Source organism: Macrobrachium nipponense, chromosome 16 (assembly GCF_015104395.2).
Source record: "Macrobrachium nipponense isolate FS-2020 chromosome 16, ASM1510439v2, whole genome shotgun sequence".
Classification (NCBI taxonomy): domain Eukaryota; kingdom Metazoa; phylum Arthropoda; class Malacostraca; order Decapoda; family Palaemonidae; genus Macrobrachium; species Macrobrachium nipponense.
In genome coordinates this window covers 36,903,303-36,925,025 of record NC_087209.1, presented here as the reverse complement: position 1 = coordinate 36,925,025, position 21,723 = coordinate 36,903,303, and the positions used below count along the sequence as shown (strand labels likewise).

Here is a 21,723-nt window from a genome sequence, read left to right as displayed (position 1 = left end):
AGGTCAAGAACTCTAGACACAACAGTTTCGAAATTCTCGATTGTCTGTTGTTTATCCTCTTTCAAGAGAAGGATTCGGTGTCAGCCGAGGAGTAAAAGGCTGTCAACACAAATTTCTTGTCATGATCAAGCTTTTATTTATCTATTTATCTATTTATTTATTTATTTATTTTGCCTGGATCATTTTCTTCAAACTGAAAATGTTCAAAAATTGAAAGGAATGAAGTCAAAATACAAATAATGAAGTGGACTTATCGTTGCAATTCTTAGCCCATAAAGAGATCTGCTGGTAACTTTATTGTCTATAACTAGATCAGTAGCACACGAGAGAGAGAGAGAGAGAGAGAGAGAGAGAGAGAGAGAGAGAGGTAGTTACATCTTATTTACCAGACAGATTTTCTTGTGGCGTGTGGTTGACGACCACACACACACACACACAGATTAAATTTTTTTTCGTTGTTATTCTCTTTTGACGAACAAGACAACAAACCAGCTGGCCGATTCGTGCGGCAGCGGAAGCAATTAATACCAAAAGAGTAAGGAAGAGAAGAACGGAGCAGAAGCTCATTCTCAGTGGAATATTACTCGGCTAATTTATTGTGCATTCGTTTACGTCTAGATTTTCCGTTCTGCTTGTGAGTCTATTTTGTTTTGTTCAAATCGTCAAACACTGTTTTACATATTTGTTTGATGTTTATACAATATTCCCAATATAGTATAATAATATTCAAATAGTAAATGAACGAGAGATCATTTAATGAGAGGTAGAAATACGGTGTAATAAATTAACAAATAAAAACTTGATAGTAATAACTGTACATAAAATGCTGAGGTAAACAGCAGTAAAACAGACGATAAATCAGCAAAAAATAAATGAAAAAAGGAGGAGAGATAAGATTAAACGCCATAAAAGAGTTTTAACAAAGGCGAGTTAATTGACAACAAAGAATGCGCAACATTTCCTTAGAGAGAGAGAGAGAGAGAGAGAGAGAGAGAGAGCGACGAGAGAGAGAGAGAGAGAGAGAGAGAGAGAGAGAGAGAGAGAGAGAGGCCATGAAGAATCTTTTTTCCTCATGACGTAATTCTCTGTCAAGGAACTGAGCAAACTTTACAAATTCTTTTTATAATAATATCCGCCTTCCCACCCAGCCTAAAGTGAGTTACAGGTTATTGCCTACAAGCACGTACAGACAGACACACACACACACACACAAGACATTTGACATTTGTATATATATATATATATATAGATATATATATATATGTGTGTGTGTGTGTGTGTGTGTGTGTGTGTATATATATGTGTGTGTGTGTGTGCGCGTGTGTGGACATATAATTATATATTAGATATATGTATATATATATTATTCAGAGATGAACCCTATTCATAAAGAACAAGTCCTTGTGGAAAATTTACTTGTTATGTATATAATATATATATATATATATATAATATATATATATATATATATAATATATATATAATATATATATATATATATATATATATTATATATATCATTCGAGCTACAAATGTCCTTTAATATCTAATTCGCTCTACCTCGTAAGTGATATATTTTCATATGTGTACCGAAGGGGAATTTTTTAGTTGATAATAATTTCGTCCCCCCATGGGATCGAACCACCGTCCAGTGGACGGGAAACGAAATCAGGAACGGACAGTGACACTACGAGTCGGCCGACTCGGTAGTGTCACTGTCCGTTCCTGATTTCGTTTCCCGTCCACTGGACGGTGGTTCGATCCCATGAGAGACGAAATTATTATCAACTAAAAATTCTTCCCCTTCGGTACATATATGAAAATATATCAATTCCGAGGTAGAGCGAATTAGATATTAAAGGACATTTGTAGCTCGAATGATTTATATGAATAACGGTGATGTGATAAGTATTCATATATATATATATATATATAGATATATATATAATACTACAAATGTATGTATATTATTTATATATAATGAGTAAAAGTTGGTGTTTCTTATAATCATTTGCTTTGGAAACACGACCGGTTTCTCATGATAACTCAATCCCTGTCATTTTCTCCTACTAACGAAGAGAAATAATGGATCTCTCAATAGCTATTCTTTTGGTAAAGGTGAGGCTCGAGATTGTGTAGGAAAAAGATTAACATTAAAGGCAGATTTAAAAAATCATTTTTATTAGGTTTCATAGAAATAAGCATAAATTGGTATACGATTTCAATTGTAATTTGAATTAGGGTATTTCAGTTCACTTCTTAGGCAGAGCAGATAAATCTGCATTACTGTATTTGTAACTGATTTTATTTTCATCCCTTTTGAAGCTTATATTTTTTACAATTTTCTAACTGCAGTTTAAAAGAGGCAGCGTTCGGCTTCCGACTCACAAAACGTACGGAAAACGGTCACGGCGACGCTGGTACCAATGACCGATTAATCCCTGAAATTTTTAACAAAGCGATTACCAGAATCTCGTAATCCTACAGATTTAAATCTAAAGGCCAGCGGTCTTTCTTAATCCTGGAGATTTCTGTGTAGAAAGTTGCTGATTTCGTGAAATTAAGGAAGACAGACGTTGCCGGTCTTCAGACTGGTCAAGAACAAGAGGAAATGGTTATGGCAGCGGACCACACAAATTAGTGCAAAATGGTACTACGTCTGCTTCCTTCCGTTTGGAGAGAGAGAGAGAGAGAGAGAAGAGAGAGAGACTTCCTTGGTGTTATTTACAACATATCCATAACATGATGAAAGAAACACTTTTTCTCACACGTCAAGTTCCATCTTTTTTGCATAACTTTTCTTTTGCTGATGACATCCTATTCGGAATTTTGCGACCCAGTTTTGTTTTCGAAAAATTAAACCGGATTTTTTCATTTACTGGCACTGGATGGTATTTATATAACTAAGTGTTTGTTGATTCAATTTAATTTATTCTATTCACGGATTATTCTATTCTTCGTTTACTCTCCTTCAAAGATATGAAAGCTCGATTTCTAGGTAAATAAGTGTTTGCTAACTTGTGATATATAATAGTAACAAAACTCAGAAGAAGAAGAACAATAAGAAGAATAAGAAGAAGAAGAAGAGGAAGAAAAAGAAGATAAGCATATGTGATAGAGAATGCACAAAGGGAGAGAGAAGAGGGTATTAAAGAACGTACAAAAACCGGTAACGTTTAAATGTTTTGCTAACTTGTGAAGAAGAAGAAGAAGAAGAAGAAGAAGAAGAAAAGGAAGAAGAAGAAGAAGAGAGGCAGAAGAAAAAGATAAGCATATGTGATAGAGAATGCACAAAGGGAGAGAGAAGAGGGTATTAAAGAACGTACAAAAACCGGTACCGTTTAAATGTTTTCCATAAAACCTCGGGGTACTACTACGTTCATCACATACATAGTATATATAGCGGTCCTAAGGGCTACTTCCAGCTTGCGCTGGCGTGACAGTGCACCTGCAGCTGTTTTACACGAAGGAGTCATCACATCTTAATATGCTGCAAATGAGAGAGAGAGAGAGAGAGAGAGAGAGAGAGAGAGGTCTTTGACCTACTACTAGTCCATTCGTTCATTTCACTTTTTTGCCCTCAAATATGTTTTTACAGGCCTTTTTGTATTGACCCGTAGAGAACGAGCCGCTTTCTTTTGTTTTTCATGTTTAGACCTCTTTTTTTTTATTGGTTTTCGTGATTGTGTATTGTCTTTGTTTTCTATTTCCTTTTCTTCCTCAGTGATTCTCAATGAAGGCTGTCAGTAGAGCTCATCTTATGTGGGACGACGCCAAAGAACTGACTCATTTCTTTAATCAATCGTTTTGATCACGATTTTCGTAGTCACGTGCATATTCCCAAACCTATTTCCTCAAAAAGAAGATTTTCATAATTTTCTCTCATACAGAGGCTGATGGGGGGATTAATTAGTTTCTAGGTCTAATGAAAAGAAGCGATAGACCTGATTTTGGCAGAAAGTCGATCGTATAGGCAGGAAAACAGAAACAGGAAGCGGTTTCCAGAGTGTTTCCAGTCTTCTATTCCGTAAATGTACCTGGCGAGAGAGTACGGTACCTTCCCAATCTTGCGTTCTGATAATTATCGACGATGCTCTAGTTCTAAATTTAAGAACATTCTGATTATACTTGACATACTTTCAGTAAAAAAATGCTTTTTGGTATTTTCATTATTAATCTAATTCATTATTTGAATAATTTACTGAAAATAATATTAAAATAAATAAAGGTTTAATGCATATACTTAAAATAATGTAAATTTGGTGCATAAACTAAATTTGGCATCTCGAATGAAGACTGCAACCACGAATGCTCTCCTAAAATGGCTACTGGCCGACCGTCTTGGATTTTTTTTCGAGAGCTGATTGCGCGTTCATAAACTTACACAAAAAACCCAGTTTTTTGGCAATATATCCAGGTAAACACGTGCATAATCATTGCAACATGATGCTTCCCGTGTAATATGGCATAAATAGCTCGTTTTTAACCTAACCCCCGCCACACACACATTTTTTTGAATTCTTGATACAGAGAAAATCTACCGTTACAGACAAAATTTTCAAGGTTCGCCTCTGTTGCTAAAATTTGAGACAATCTATGAAGCCAAAACAAACCTTTCGAGGCCAAACGTTTATAGGTTACTGACACTTATGGGCTTAAAGGTCAAAAAATCAAATTTGCTAAATTGAAATGGAAAAAAAAAAAAAAAAGTCGGGAAACATTTCCGTTAGATGTGGTCTAGAAACCAAAACCTTATAAACTTAGTACTAGTATAACATTCATAGCAGAACATGTGCATACGGCAAGATTTCATGAACTCAAATGTGGTAGAATCTAGAAATTAAACAGGGCCGTCCAAGTTGTTGAGACTGTGGGCCACTCTTGAAAAAATAAAAAGTCATGTGGGCCACCTATGTGTATGTATTGTGTATGTATATGTGTGCATATGATATGTATAAAGTATATATATGTACATATATATTCATATTTTACTCAGAATTTAGGAGTAAGAAATTGACAAGGATTTATTTCAGAGGAATTCAAAGAAAAAGATTTCAAAGCAGTCAAAAAAGAGGTTATTTAGATCCCAAATCTTAATCCAAACAAAGGTAGATTTAGTGGGAGTGTTGATAATAGCCAATGGAAAAGGGATAATTACAGAATAAGAATGTTAAAACAAGGCCAAAACGGAGCCCAATTACTATCACAGCGTTTCATATAATGATCTTTGTTTTTGTTGATACGCCGCATCGTTTGTAAATAAGATGTAACACACAACAGACGCCAATGAATCTTTTCTCTGCAGTTACTGATTTTGCAAGAAATATTTCTTTTATTCAGGATAAGCGATAAAACTAATTCTCTAAGATATGAATAAGAAAAATATATTTTTACTTAATTTTCTCTAGCTGGCCACTTTCAAAATCAAACGGGCCACTTTTGGCCCACGGGCACGGTGTTGGAGGGCCCTTTAATGAAAGCAGATTCAAACATACAAAAAGAGCTTCAGGAGATAGCGCGTATGCTACATAACCTGAAGGCAATCAAGCTTGAATTCAGCCATGCAAGAATTGCTCTGGGTGTTACTGGGCAAACGGTACGGTTGATACGCATCTCCCAATGCGGCTTGAATTCATTCAAGTACATCAGAGGTATACTCTTGACGGTACTTTACAAAACTTACGCTATATAACCTCAAGATAAGTAACGCTGAATTCAAGCACATTATAAATCCTCCTTGCGTCACTGTGTTAAAAGTGCGATCCATAACTTTAAAATGATGACACTTGGAAGCAATTTTACGAGAATTACTGAAAGAATGACTTATGGAGTTCCTATGCTATAACACACGAGGAACCTTAGGACACGGAACTAGAATTCAGTTGTACCAAAAGTGTTCCAAATAACACTTGATTAAAGGTAGCCACGGAGATCCGACTGCAATTATACACGAATGACTTCCGAGGGAAGCTCTCGGGAAAACGAGAGCACGACACAGCCTAAATGAAACGTAGCGATTTCCTTCAAGAAATCGACTCCAGGTGTGAAGTTGATTGCCCGAAAGGAATCCAACAAGTCACCACTAAATGAAGAAGATTGCACGAATCCCGGAGCCTCATAACAATCGTCACGAAATCACCGAACACTCATCAGTTTTGCCGGGCCCGGGTGCAGTGTTACGGGAAGCCAGGTGCGCGATGACAGGTAAATATTTGCCAAAAACAGGTCTGCCTCGTTTTGGATGGCTGACCTTGCAAGTCGGATTACGGTATTCATTTTGCCAATGATGAACTCCCGTAAGGTCATATATTTGGAAATAACGATGAAACTCTTATTTTATTTTCCTTTTTTTTATATAAAACACTTTCTACTTACTATTGGGTCGTATCATTCCGTAACAAGGTACATAATCGGTAACGACAGAGGTCTCTCTGATATCGTTGAATGACATCAGCAGTAGTGTCAGCAGTAATGACGAAAGATGATACGATGAATGCACAGTCAACTGACATTGAAGTAGAAATTGGGAAAAGATTGTCATTTACTGACACGAAAAAGAAGAGAGAGAGAGAGAGAGAGAGAGAGAGAGAGAGAGAGAGAGAGAGAGAGGATTTTGCTCTTATGTCCTAACAGTAATAAAGTTAATTAATAATCGTAACAATAATAATATTAATTGTAATTTCTGGTATTTGTTACTCAGCAAGTAAATGGGAAAACTCATTAACAGAATTGATTGGAATATTATAAATAGAGAAAGCAGAAAAATCTCTCGCTCCCTATTAAGAATAAATGATTTATAACTATACACACACATATGTATATATATATATATATATATATATATATATATATATATATATATATGTGTGTGTGTGTGTGTGTGTGTGTGTCTGTGTGTGTATGGGGAGAAATTGTGTCGCAGATCAGTACAAAGGGATTTAGGCTTGTATTCGCTACCTCCACCAGTCGACCCAGCTGAGTGGATACCAACGTCAACTAGGATCGAGAAAAGGGCATAGGACTAGCAACTTCATTCCTGAAGAATGATTGAGAACCGGAAAACTCTGCCTCTCTGGCCTCCTTTCTGGAAAGGAAAATCGCATATGGTGATTATATATATATATAGATATATATATATATATATATATATATATATATATATATATATATGCATAAGCCAGGTGCTATGTCGTACCTCTAAGTAAATGGGGATACAATCCACAATGAAGTAAAATCCTCTTGTAGTTTAAAATATATATTTTCTTTACAAGATTAAAGCTTTCGACCATCAACTGTGGTCTTGTTCACTAAAATGTGATATGTCACCTCAAGGAACTAACAAGTAAGAGCACAAACATTTGAAGAAAAAAAAAAAACGGTTGGGGTTGACAATAGAAACATTCCCCCACGAAGATCTAGACGAATTCAGGAAAGAACGAGGGCTCAACCGCCTGATCATTCATAATTTGAACTAGCTTGTTACCCTACCGTTGTTTTTTTTTTTTTTTTTTTTCAAATGTTTGTGCTCTTACTTGTTAGTTCCTTGAGGTGACATATCACATTTTAGTGAACAAGACCACAGTTGATGGTCGAAAGCTTTAATCTTGTAAAGAAAATATATATTTTAAACTACAAGAGGATTTTACTTCATTGTGGATTGTATCCCCATATATATATATATATATATATATATTATATATATATATATATATATATATATATATACACATATACTCTCACACACACACACACACGAAACCAAACCTTTCTCCCTCCCTCAAATGGGAACGAAAGGTCAAAATCGCTGGGAATTCATCTAAAATAACTGATCCTGATTTCGGACTTTCTCTTAAGAAAATGTTTCCTAGATTCATTTTTTTTTCTGAGTTTCTTATTGCCTCAATTTTTCTTTCCGAGTCGTTGACGAGATTTCGATTTTTCCAAAAAACAATAAACTTCCAGCCTAAGGCATCCGTTAGCAACAGGTATTTTCTTTTATACAAAAGTCTAAGAAATCAGAAAGACGAGAGAGAGAGAGAGAGAGAGAGAGAGAGAACGATTAGAATTTTCTTAAATGGAGAACTGAGACATCAATTCTATAAGTCACAGAGTTTGTTTGTGAAATGTTTTCATTCATTAAATTGAGGTAGTATAAGGCAATCGCTAGTGTGTGTGTGTGTATATATATATATATATATATATATATATATATATATATATATATATATATATATATATATATATATGTGTGTGTGTGTGTGTGTGTGTAAACGAATGCCACAGGAAATTGACAGGCAGAAGGTCAGTGATTTTTAATCATATATATATAGTATATATATATATATATATATATATATATATATATATATATATATATAAGTGCGGATTCATGGTGTTTGTGAATGTGAATGTAGCTGTTGATATGATCTGTCTGTTCAGTACAGAATTGAAAGACTGAGAAATGTGAATGTAAATAAAAGTTGAATGGAAGACAATAGTGTTTTAAGATGTTTTAGTCACGTAGCACAAGGAATGGAAGTAATGGAGCTGGTGGTAACAGCACAACATATAATTCTGAAGCGTTAACGAGGAGGAATAGAGGGAAGCCTCAAGTAGGATGGATAGAGTTGAGTTGAATTGAATATGAAAATTTAGGTCAAAGGCCAGGTACTGGGAACTATGAGGTCACTCAGCGCTGAAATGGAATTGACAGTAAAAAGGTTTGAAAAGTGTAACAGAAGGAAAACCTCGCAGTTGCACTGTGAATCAAGTGTTAGGAGAGGGTGGAAAGTAGATTGAAGAAAGAGAATATGAAGGGAGGTAAAAAGAACGAAAGGGGTTGCAGCTAGGGGCCGAAGGCACGGTGCAAAGAACCTCAAGTAATGCCTACAGTGGACCGCATGAGGTCCACTGACGGCCCTATGCGGAGGATGGATAAATGACATGAGAAAGGTATTGCAGGCCTGCACCGAAGGGGCGGGGAGGTCGAGCGATTCCCCCCACCCCCCAGACCAAAAAAAAAAAAAAAACCAGAGGTCCATATTTTCTGACTATCATTTTCATTGAATTGTAGTCACAACACACTAAATAACAATCTTTTGTATTTTTGGCATTTTTTTTTTTTTTTTTTTTTTTGTTTTTTTTTTTTTTTTTTTTTTTTACAAAATTTGTTATTAAACATCAACAACATTCTTTAGTAGTAAGAAATACAAGAGTGATAATAGGAATATGATATAGGCCACCATATGTGTGAATGATTTTAAGTAAAATTCTGTTAACCAATTTGAATAACATCTAATCGGGAAGAAGAGCATAGACCGCATACCCAATTTTTCTTCTTAATATAATTAAAATAACATTTTCTAGTATATCATCTTATATATACCTATATATGCTATGACATTTATAGAAGAAAAGGTCCAGTTTTGGGAAAAAGAATCCCCCCCCCCCCCCCCCCCCGCCCCCAGCAACACAAACTCTGAGTACGGGCCTGTACTGGTAGCGAAAAACCTCAATCCTAAGGGTCAAGAGAATGCAGGCATGATACTGGTGAATGGCTCAGGGCATAGTGAGCTTCACCGAACTGCTATAGAAGATTCACATCAACCGTGCATTTGATGTCTAGGCCAGTCCCTTACGACGATCCTGATTGGCTCTTGATAAGCCAATCGCAGGACTGGAAACTCTAAGTCTCTCGAGAGAGTTCACATAGGCAGGATGTATGTTCCACCTCTTCTGAAAGACGGATCCCTCAGGAGATGTGGAACATAAATACTACACATGTGAACTCTCGAGAGAGACTGAGAGGTTCCATCCCTGTGATTGGCTTATCAACAGCCAATCAGGAGCGTCGTAAGGGACTGGCCTAGACATCAAATGCACGGTTGATGTGAGGGATCGTGAAGTGGGTAGTCTAGTGTTTAGGAAGCTTTCTGCGCAGGTTTTTCATCCAAGAGTCAGCAGCTGAAGTGTAAAATTGACAGTGATCGCAGTCACGTTATTCCTGTGGTGCCACCGTACCTCAAACTATACGTAAATCCTTGCTTGTAACTGTTTGAGCACTGAAATTTATGCCCTTCCTCTATAATGATTCCATTTCATCTAAGGAGTAAACAAAATCTTGCTTTCTGTCCATGTTTCTGTGTGTAAGTGGGTTATTGCATATAAAATCTCTCACCTTTATTTCTGGAGACTAACGAATTTTTTTTCCTTTTTTTAAGCAACAAAACCTTATTGAATCCGGCGATAGGAAACTTTGTCAATGGAGCTCAGATTTTTACACAACAAAAGAATTTGCAAGAAATTTATAACTATTGCTTATTACTATTATTATTGGTATCATTATAATAGTAGTAGACACTTTCAAGAAACTCTAGATTTTATTCCAGGACTAAAAGCATAAGTATTTAACAAATAGCGGTGCTAAATAACTTTCTTAGGTGTACCAAAATAATGGATTACTGTCTCATTTTAACGAGTCTTTGTCATCATTCACATTCTACTCATCATCATGTTTCCCTTTAAGGGAGCATAAGTCTGATAAGAGCCCACCATTCTCTATACACTTGAGAGAAAAAGAAAGACAATCAATAGACCTGCTAAGCAACTGAGAGAGAGAGAGAGAGAACAATAAATATAAGAAATTCCAAGCATACTAATTTCTGTTGGACACAAATCGCTAACGGGGTTTTGAGCACTTCCTCCTGACAAGGAGGGTAGAAGTGAATTCAAATCTTCATAGAGGAGCGAAGCACCGTATTGTATTCAAGTCATTCGTAAGAAGACTATGCTAGATAACTACACCTTTTAAATGAATTAAAATCATTCCAGAAAGAAAGAACGAGAAGAAGCCTCTTATTATACTAGAGTTATTCGCCTGAACAAAAAAACAACCAAATAAAGAGATGAACTTAGAAATGAATTAAAATCATTGTGACAGAACGAAAACGACACGAAGAAACAAATGACGCCCTAGATAGTATAAGCTTCGAGAGGCAACGGTTTAATTCTTCAGATTCAAATTTTTCGTTTGAATAGTTGCGTAAATTAAGCATGCAGATGTCTTTGCGCTACTGAATAAGTATTATGCCTTTTTTTCGTGTCATGCTTGCATTACGAGCTTTTTCAAGCGAGTTGCTTCATTGAGCTTCTGTCACCAGATGTCGAGATTGTTGAAGACTTCAATGTCAAGTGCGCGTTCTACTTTTTTTAAATGTTTGATAATCTAAAATGCAGCCAATATATATGCTTTGCATTTCGATTTGAGGGAGGACTTTGATGAATATGGACTTTGATGAATATGTCATGCCTGCTCACAAAATTCAGTCAGTCGATATTTGTTCAGAGTTGAAGTTATAATACTCCAATTGATAATTATGATAATGGTGATGTTTATATTATTATTATTATTATTATTATTATTATTATTATTATTATTATTATTATTATTATTATTATTATTATTATTATTAATTATTATTATTATTATTATTATTATTATTATTATTATTATTATTATTATTATTATTATTATGAAAAAACAGTAGATATGGTATTATTCATCCGGATCTCTTGAATACGAAGTCAAACGCAATTTCCTGAACATGAAACTAAAGCTGATTCCCTCGATCATAAATCTATGTTGACCGCCTTAAATCAAAACGAAAATAATATCTTAAAACTTAAGTAAGTTGAGAATGAACGTTAAATTAGTACTGATCCCCTAAACGTAAAATTAAAAATGAGCTTAGAATCGTCTACTCCACTCCCTAAAAAGCAGACTATCACTTGAATCGAGAGAGTCAGAATGCTTTTTCCTACTTCAAGTAAGATAAAAAAAAAAAAACCATCATTTTCCCTCAGTAACTTAAAATCCACCCTCTCCCCGCCTATGTATTGTCTTTGAATAGCTACAAATCTCACAACGAAGGCGTTAAACGTGTAATTTCTTATCTCGATTAAGTACTAAATCATAGCATGATCTCACTCATTCAGTTCATTCACTCTCCACTTCACGTCACATTCACTACTCGATTTTCATTTGTGTGATTTTTAAGTAATGCAGTTAACGGTGACTTCGTTTTTCGGCTACCGGTATATTTTGGGAGAGCGGTTGTAAAGGATTCATACTCAGATTATTCAGCAGTCACGGTATTAGGTTTGTTTTCGTTGTCTGCATGCTTGTAGTGATAGCGAAAACCTAAGTTGATCCTATTTGCTAGTCTTTTTCTTGTGTATCAAGGTAATGGTTTTGCAGAAGAGTTTTTGGTGATTGTATTTTCCGTAACTGATATATTGTGACAGAGAATTGTGGCATTCGTACAATAATGGGAATGTGGGATGTCAGATTAGGCCTAACCTACTGTCTAATCCGCCACTTTGTAGTGAAATCTTGGTTAAATTTCATTGTGCTTTTTTTCTCCTTTTTTTCTCACTGTTAAGCAGATATGTGTATAGACCAATATGCCAAATTTTGTATGGGCTAGATTAGGTCAATGAATGAATGTGCCAGTTGTATGATGAAAATGAAATTCAGTTCTCTGTAGATAGGTATAGCTTAACCAGCAGCAGGTTGGTCTGTTATGTTTACTAGTGCTGTTTCACATTTTGTACAATACTTTATAAGTTAGCGTAGGTTGTTGATATTTTTACATTCACCATATTTTACTATGCTTGGTAGAGAAGCTTGTTAGATTCACTGATAGACTAGGCGAGGGTACTGTGCAAAATGGTAGCCCCAGGGAAGGGCACACTGCATTGCTAACGAGACAGGCGAGAGCGCAGTTCAAACTTGCTCTCAAGCACTGCAGGTTAAATGAAAAACAACTAAGAGCCGATGCAATGTCTAGAAACTTAGAATCTGGTGATTCTCCTCGTCTTTGGAAAGATATCCAGTCTTTAAATCCCAAAACTAAAAAGCTATCACAGAGAGTAGGGGAAGCAGTCGGAGACGAAGCTATTGCAAGTATGTGGGGCGATCACTTCAACAATATCCTGAATTGCATAAATGATCAAGATTCCCGAAGGGATGTAGATAACCTCCTTACTGACAACATTCAATTTCATTTTGCAGATCTTATTACACCAGGTAACATCAGCGATGCCATAAACAGCCTACCTAATAATAAATCGCCCGGCTGTGATGGTCTTCCTGCAGAGGCCTTCAAACTCTGCCATCCGATAATTTACATTTTGCTAGCTGCCCTATTCAATGCGTGCATAATTCACCGGTTTCTTCCAGACTACCTACTCCTAGTTCACTTGATACCATTAATCAAAAACAAGCTAAAGGATGCAGCTGACCCTGGCAACTACCGGCCGATTGCAATCACAACGATCGCATCGAAGATACATGAGTGTTCTTCTAGTTAGACTTCTCCCCTTTCTACACACCACTGACAACCAGTTCGGGTTTAAAGCAAACCACTCAACCGACACCTGCATCTACATACTGAAAGAATTGCTGAACTACTACCTATCATCAGCCTCTCCTGTTTTCCTTTGTTTTGTAGATGTGAGAAAAGCATTTGACAGAGTAAACTACCTGAAGCTCTTCCTGAAGCTGCATAAAAGGGGCACACCCCTGTACCTAATTGGCATTTTACATTGCTGGTTCTCCACACAGCAATTCTGTGTCAAATGGGGTAACGTGTTATCTTACACCTTCGGCTCCCTAAACGGGCTTCGGCAACGGGGCATTCTCTCTCCATACCTGTTTAATACGTACACAGATGACTTGAATGTCAAACTGAACTCGCTCCCAATCGGATGCACCGTCAATGAAACAACTACGTATAAACAACCTCTGTTACGCCGACGATATGGTTCTGATTTCCCCATCAGTGCAAGGTCTCCAACGACTCATCGACACCTGCCACCAATATGCAGAGGAATTTGATATAATCTACAACGAAACCAAGACCCAGTGCATGTCGCTGCTCCCGAGATCGCTTAAGCATATTGTAGAACCTCAAATTTTCCTCGGAAACCATCGGCTGGAATTTGTGCACGAATTTCCGTATTTGGGTCACATTATCACCGACGACCTAAAAGATACGGCAGACATTGAACAGAGGCGTCGTAAACTATGTGCAGCTGGCAACATGATTGCAAGGAGGTTTGCCTTCTGTCACCGAGACGAGAAACTGCTGCTATTCCGCTCGTACTGCTACAATATCTATGGGTGTTCCCTCTGGACGAACTATACCCGAGAGACCATGAGACGCATCACTGTTGTGCACAATGACATTCTGAGACGCCTCACAAACACTCCCCGCTACCACTCCGCACAGATGTTCATTGAAAACCACCTGGACAATTTAAAAATAATTTGTTAGGCGAACAATGTCAGTCTGGTAACCCGAGTGAGAAGCAACTCGCTCATACAAAGCATCCTAAGGAGTGAAGCAAGAAGAAAATCTAAATTGTGGGAAAGATGGGAAAAGGAGGCCTTTGTCCCCTAAAGGACTTAATCTCTGTATTGGCAAGATGTCATCTGCAGTTTTTGTCATTATTACATTTATTGCTGATATTTTAATTTTTCATTAATACTGTGATTACTATCAAGTTAAAGTTTTATTTACATTTAATTTATGTATTAAGCCCTCTGGACCTGACTACTGTAACCACCTAAGGTCACTAGTTGAAATTTGAGTTATATAATATGTGCACCAACTGTTATTACTCTCAATGCATATTTTTTTTTCTCACCAATATTATTACTGTTATTACCAGTATGATGATTACTAGCTTTTATGCTACCTCAGCTATTTTGTGGACAAGTGCCGATTATTCATTTTCTTTTTCTATTTTATCATGTCTCATGTATCTAGATTGTGTATGTTACTGTCTGTATTTTGTATACTCAATGTATATGGCCCCGAGCTGAAATAAAACATATTATTATTATTATTATAATAAAGGGTATGGTGTATGGTTAACCTAGGCCAGGACTTTTTTTTTTTAAGTTTTTCATGAATATTAGTAACAATGATAGAATGAGAGAAGGAAAATGGAGAAGGAGCCAGTCAAGGGTAGGCCTACAATGACTGAACAAGTTGTTGCTGGGATGATGGATGCTTTTGTTAGGATGCTTGTGGGTGTTAAATCATTACATGGCTCACTGTAGGCAGTACTGAAGGGTGCTTGTGGTGTTCCCTCTGCTCCTACCCGTACTAATTCTTCAACCTTTTACTGTACCTCCATTTCCACTTCATTTCTTACATCATGTTGTCCATCCCATCTACTGTTATTTTCTTAGTGGAACTGTAGAGTCTTCTCTCAGTTCCACCCTGAGATCCTTGTACTTCATCTTTATTTTCTGGATCTGTTTATTCTTCTTTCCAACCACTCAACTCCCTATTGTCACTGTTTGAAGCATTGAGCAGCTGACAGTGCCCCAGTGCACGGCTCAACAGCATAGGTAAATTTCATACAAAATTGAATAATTAACATATTTTAGTTAAATCATAACCACTAGGAGGTAAAATTGGAAGCAGTTGCAACTACAGGGATTAAATCAAGTCTATATTTTAGAGAAAGAAGGTACAATAATTCAGTATTTGGAAAAAGATGTCATAAGATTGTTGATCTGTTAGACGAGCAGGCATTTGGGAAACACCAAACTGATAATAGAAGGGTAAATAAACAGAATAATCAAGTAAATTAGGTGAGTATTAATTAGCTGTTGTTGTGAAACTCGTAAATTTAAAGAAACCTATTGATGGTGAAATGATACTGCAGTGCATCAACTGTGTAGGGTACCACATCTTCAGTGCAAGGTGATCATTTTCTTGATAAGTCAGAAATCAAGGGTTTATTGTTAATATATAGATGCTTATGATTATGATAAGCCACCATATTTCAAAAGTTGTGTGAGAGGATATACCTTCAGAGTAATTTCAAATATGTTTGTTTCAGATGAAAATTATGAAGTGGCCTTAGCTCCACTTACACCTGAAGATTTGGCCAATGATTGGAGTTTGGAAGATTTTCAAGCAACGTTTGAGTAAGTTTCCCAGACATAGCACTTAATTTTTTGAAGTCATATGGTCTGTCAATGACAGTCATGTAGTTTACGGGTTGCAGCAGTACAGTGTAGATTTTGTATATTGCATCTTCTGGCTGCAAGCATGTCAGCCATATTGTATTTTCGAAATTACCTACGTCAGTTAGGAGAGAACTTGTGCATAAAGTCAGTAGCAGTAATCCTACAGTTGTAGATTTGTTTGATAATTACAATGGTATTTTTAAGACTTGAATCCTTACTTCCAATGAGTAGGAGGGACACATGGTAATAGATGAGAGAGAGGTCAGAGTTAATAACATAAAGGTGAAGATAAACCTACTCGTAAGGAACTGAAGAATGTGTTTAACTATGATTATTGCAAGAATATTACATCCTCCATTTTAGAGAGCTTTAGTACCTCTTTTCACATAAAATGTGAAAGACAACGGCAGATTTTGTATGTTTTGTAATGTTCATGGCCGCAGTCTGCCATCTTGTTCAAAACTTAGAATTGTTGAATCTTGTGAAAACTACTGTAGTGTCTTGGAGCAGTTTCATCATTGTTCCAGTAACAAGTATGATTCTGAACAATGTCCTTGACCTAGAAAATCTAATAAATTGAGGTAACCCTACTTTCATTGCAGTGTATTTGCACTCATATATACCTGGTTTATGACCCTCTTCCATGGTGGTGACATTAGGGCCATTGTTTTTTCTCAAAGTGCAGCATTCACAAGACAGTTTTTCTTTGCGCTCAGATATGTTTGTGCTGTTTGTTAAATGCGTGTTGGTCACTGAGTCAGAGGATTTATAATGATCAGAAGATGGTAAGACAGTTTGTTCTCATGTTAGAGATTCAGAGTAGCAGGAAACTGCCCATTCCTATCTTAGCAGACTCACGCAGGAATGCAGTTTATTGTCACAACCTGAGATTATTGTTGGTAATTTAATAACAACAGGTTGTGGAACAAGTGTTAACTCGTGATGAATTCAGAGAACATTTTCAGAATGATAATGGAAAACATCTTAGAGAACCTTTATTCTCGGCCTGCCTGGGTGAGAACTACTTGTGAGGGACTTATTAGAAGTATCAAGAATTGCTTTTATACAATTATTGGAAGATCTAAACCCAAGCTCCTACAGTTATTATCCTATGACATATTGTTCTTGTATTAAGAAATTTGTGGAGATTACACCAATTTTTTCTTCAAATTTATAGTAATCCTTTCGTATTGTTAAGACAATCAGATGACAGTGATTGATGCGAACAAGAGCGCCTTTTTGAAACTCATTGAAATATCTGGCAAATTTTGAAAATATTTTTACCCGTTTCCAGGAACAATTTTATGTTATAACGAGAACATCACAAGCACTTTAATTGAGGTAGTTTGCAGTATAAGGCTAGGGCTGGTGATGTGGTGCTGGCTGAAATTGTCAACCTAACCCAGACCCTATTGACTGATGGGTAGAATTGTAGAATTGACTGCAGGACGTGATAACAAGCTCAAATGGGAAATGGTACTATGGTTCACCATTCCATTAATCATTTGCATCCGTTGGGACGTTCTTGAATTTATTCTCATAGAGATGATGTTAGCAGCCAGACAAGTGAAACTAATACTGAAAGTTAGAATGATTTGGAAAATCAAGAAGTTTCTCGTTCAGGAGCTGGGCCATAAATGCTGTAAGCAGAACAAGCGCATATGGCCTGCGCTATTAATGAACTCAGAATCACTCATCACACTTCTCCCTAAAGAAAGTGCTCTTATTGTATATCACATGTTCATCACCACATCATTGAATATGCGGTCAGTGAGTGAACTGCACTTCAGTCAGAGAGGAGCGCGTGAGAATTAACGTTCATCTTTTAGTCTTCCGGTTTTTGCCTTTTAAGTTCGTTTTACGGCTGCATTCAGCTGTTTACATTTAAATAGTTTGCAACCTAGAAGTGCGTTGTGGTATTTACCTAAAAAATCCACGCACGGACTGTCACGTTGCTTTCTTTGAACCTTGGTGTAGATAACAGGCTGCTGTGTCGCGCCAGATCGGCCATATTCTCAAGTCCAGTGGTTCCCTAACTTTTTTTTGTCCTTTCCCCCTGCACCCAGTTCAACTATCCAGATTTCCCCCTTCATGTGTACGAGGGAGAGAGTAGTTAAAATACACTGTGACTATTTACTAATTTATTTTTCGAATGTACAATTATACTGATAAACATATAGTTACAATAAAGTGAGAGCGGTTAGTAACAAATAAAAGGACTTTTGTTTGCTCTTCTGCTTTAGAATTAAATTAGTGAGAAGGGTGATTTTTTAAGTAAGTAGGTAGTGTAATTATTTCCCCCCTGGTAGCTTCAAATTTCCCCCAGTTTGGCAACCACTGTGAATCTAAACGATAGTGGATCGACTTTACAAAATTCCTGGTAGTGGGGTAATGCCGTCAGTACACCTCATACTGTGCACTGTAGGCATCACTTAAGAGTTCTTTGCAGCGTCCCTTCGGCCCTTAACTACAAACCCTTCCATTCTTCTTACTGTATTGACATTTATATTCTCTTTCTTCCATCCTACTTTCCACCTTGGTTATCCTCCTGTTACACCTTTCAGACCTTTTTACTTTCGATTTCCCTTTCAGCGTTGAGTGGCCTCATAGGTCCCAGTGCCTGATCTCTGGCCTAAATTTTATATTCCATTTAATTCCATTCACCAGAATCTGATATCATTTTAGTCATATGTTACATTAATTACAGACAGACGAAGAAAGGTAATGCAAAAATGCATCGCTTTCCACCCAAAGGACAAAGAAATTCTTTTTCGTTAATATTGGTTTAATAAGTCATTATGGGATGGGTTTCTACCCCAAAGCCTTCTCCTTCTTGACTGCGACCTATTACAATCAACCAACCATCAGCTATTAAAATCACTGCATGAGGAAACAGAGTCGAGACGATTTCTCACGAAGAATTTCTTTGAGATGTCTAGGAGATCATTATATATATATATATATATATATATATATATATATATATATTATATATATATATATAAGTATATGTATATGAATAAGTATGTATAATATAGATAGATATATATACATATAAATATATATGTATATATATATATATATATATATATTATATATATATATACATACATATATGTAAAAGGTACTTAAACCTCATCTATCTCAAGAAAACAGGAGGCAGGTAGCGTCGTCATGTGTCCATGTGGTTTCAGGCGCCAATCCACAGCACAAGAAGAAAGTCACCAATTAAGTCCTTCCATTTTCCTAGTGGCCACAAGTACCTGCAGTGTTTTTCTTTTCTTTTTTTTCATAGAAACTGTGAGATGCAGTTCGTTGTTCCCAAAGGCGTCTTATGTCCTTAGGCATGGCAGTAGTAGAAGTCGAGAGTTTTGTTGGTTTTTATTGAAGAACATTAATTTTCAGTTAACTTTTTAGAATTTTGTTCTTTTTATAGCCCACAAAAAAAGTGGACATCTCATCTCAGCTGTATCATTTCAGTCTATATACGTATATACATATGTATATATATATTATAATATATATATAATATATATATATATAAAGTATATATATATATTATCCAAAGGTGTTGGAATATATAATAATATAAATATATACATATATTATAATCATAAATATAATATATATATATATATATATATATAATATATATTATATATATATATATATATATATATATATGACTGGTAAAAGTGTTCTGTAACAACAGAATTCCATCTAATAAAAGGAGCCCATAAAAACACCAAAATGTAGAGAGAAAAGTACTATATTTCAGAGACTGCTGTCTCTCTCTTCAGGTATATGAATGAGAAAAGTTTACAGAAAAGGTGGTATTTATACCAAGAGATTCGTCCACAAGTAAGCCAATTTAGGTCACCCCCGCTGATAATCTTCCTTTAATCTTCTTAAGCGTTGGTTGAATGAACACTGCGTCGACGATGTCCGAGGTCCAATTCCCTTTTGAGATGTTCATTACCTGCTTCTCTTTTATTAAGGCCGATTCCATCATTTGACTCTTGTACCGGCAGTTGCTGCTATAAATTACACGTGACATATTCCAGTTTATTCTATGGTTATGTTCATTTATATGATTGAAAATAGCCGAGTTCTGTTGTCCATACCTAACTGACCGTTTGTGTTGTATTAATCTCTGGGGAAGTGATTTACCTGTAATCCGATGTAAGATTGGTCACAGTCCTGGCATGGGATCTCATATACCCCAGAGTCTTTGGGCGATGTCTTTTGTTGGACGTTAATCAGGGATTTGGCTAAGGTATTTGGGGTAGGTAAATGCAAAAGGGTTGGATTTCCCAAGGGTGTGAGTTACTCTCTTAATCGTCTCCAGGTGGGGAATTTTTATTTTATTGTTGGGTGTGTCTCTGGTCTTGTCTTTAGGGGGTCGGTAGAAAATTACGTTTGCTTTTTGAATTGCTTTCTCAATTATATGGTCAGGATACTTTAAAGATGAAAGTTGCTTGCGAATTAGTTCAAATTCTTTTCCAGGAATCTGGGGAACAAATTCGTAAGGCTCTTAAGAATAGGTTGCTAGCTAGACTTATCTTGATAGTATTGTCATGATAGCTAAAGTAGTGAATATATGAAAGTGAGAACGTTGGCTTTCTGTATATGGTAAATTTGTATTCTGTCGTGTCTCTGATTATTAAAACATCAAGAAAAGGAATTTTGTTGTCTGTTTCCCATTCAACTTTAAATTTGATGCTGGGCACTAATGCGTTTAATTTTGAGAGGAATTCATTAAAATTACCCCACTTATTATCCCAAAATGTTAGTATGTCATCCACGTATCTCATCCACAGCATGTTTTTGGGTTTTATTGCATTTATTACTGTAGTTTCAAAGTATTCCATGTACAGATTGGCTAAAATAGGACTTAAAGGACTACCCATACTACAACCCGAATTTTTGCTTGTAGAATGATTCCCCGAATGAAAATACGTTATTAGATGCACATAATTCAACTAACTTTATTATTTTGTCAAGTGCCAAAGGGAAATGATCTGAATAGGGGGATAATTTTTCCCTTAAAAACTGAAGAACGTCCTGTACTGGTACTTTTGTGAATAGGGAGTCTACGTCAAGGCTTAAAAGTTTTATGTTGTGAAGTGGTATATGTGCTTCTCTGAATTTGTGACAAAAGTCTTCCGAGTGTTTGATGTGACTGGGAGAAAAAGTGCCTAAAAAAGGAGAAAGGAGGCCAGCTAACCATTTAGAAATTTTGTAATTGAAAGCTCTGGCGCATGAAACGATGGGTCTGAATGGAAGATTGTCTTTGTGAGTTTTGGGAAGACCATAAAAGTAGTAGGGTAATTTAGGATTAATTACTTTAAATTTCTCTAATAGTTCAATACTCTTTTTGTCTTTACCAATTAATCTTACTTTCCGAAAAATTCTGTGGGAACGTTCTGGAGGGGATTTTTCGTCAGTTTTTCGTAAGTATTTGTGTCGCTAAGGAGCTGGTTGATTTTTGTGCGAAGGTAGAAGTCTTTGTCCATTATTACAATTTTGCCGTCTTTGTCGGATCTACTTATTATAACATCTAACTTTTTTAGCGAGTGGATGGCTATCATGAATCTGCGGGGAACAGGATATTTCTTATGAAGGTCAGTTAAAGCATTTAGTAACACTCCTTTTAAACATATCTCTTCACGGCT

General features: G+C 36.2%; 2 protein-coding genes across 2 annotated transcripts in view; one reads left to right on the top strand and one right to left on the bottom strand.

Annotated features, from left to right (window-relative positions):
- LOC135195662 (uncharacterized) overlaps window positions 1–21,723 on the bottom strand; it is a 99,511-nt gene that overhangs the window by 33,526 nt on the left and 44,262 nt on the right. The window lies entirely within an intron of this gene.
- Window positions 15,988–21,723, top strand: part of LOC135195664 (uncharacterized) — a 184,731-nt gene continuing 178,995 nt past the window's right edge. Inside the window, exon 1 of the mRNA XM_064222037.1 lies at window positions 15,988–16,006. The gene's annotated coding sequence lies outside the window, so the exon portion shown is untranslated. The remainder of the gene's footprint in view (window positions 16,007–21,723) is intronic.